The sequence below is a fragment of the Nematolebias whitei genome, chromosome 6, assembly GCF_014905685.2.
Source record: "Nematolebias whitei isolate Nwh7 chromosome 6, NemWhi1, whole genome shotgun sequence".
NCBI lineage: Eukaryota > Metazoa > Chordata > Actinopteri > Cyprinodontiformes > Rivulidae > Nematolebias > Nematolebias whitei.
This window is the reverse complement of record NC_056503.1, coordinates 50,905,177-50,905,749: the sequence shown is the minus strand read 5'-3', so window position 1 is coordinate 50,905,749 and position 573 is coordinate 50,905,177. Positions and strand designations below refer to the sequence as shown.

At 29.8% G+C, this 573-nt stretch overlaps 1 pseudogene; it reads left to right on the top strand.

Moving 5' to 3' along the window:
* Window positions 1–573, top strand: part of LOC119411051 — a 6,594-nt pseudogene that overhangs the window by 1,331 nt on the left and 4,690 nt on the right.

Genomic DNA, 573 nt, shown 5'->3' with positions numbered 1-573 from the left:
ACAATGTAGAAAACTATGAACAGTGAAACATGCTAATTTCTAATACTGGTACCACAGTAAATACTGATACTACTTTAAATGCTGATACTACTGTAAATACTGATAGTACAGTAAATACTGATACCACAGTAAATACTGATACCACAGAAATTACTGATACTACAGTAAATACTGATACTACAGTAAATACTGATACCACAGTAAATACTGATACTACAGTAAATACTGATAGTACAGTAAATACTGATACTACTGTAAATGCTGATAGTACAGTAAATACTGATACCACAGTAAATACTGATACCACAGAAATTACTGATACTACAGTAAATACTGATAGTACAGTAAATACTGATACCACAGTAAATACTGATACTACAGGAAATACTGATACTACAGTAAATACTGATACTACTTTAAATGCTGATACTACTGTAAATACTGATAGTACAGTAAATACTGATACTACAGTAAATATTGATACCACAGTAAATACTGATACTACAGTAAATACTGATAGTACAGTAAATACTGATACTACAGTAAATACTGATACCACAGTAAACACTGATA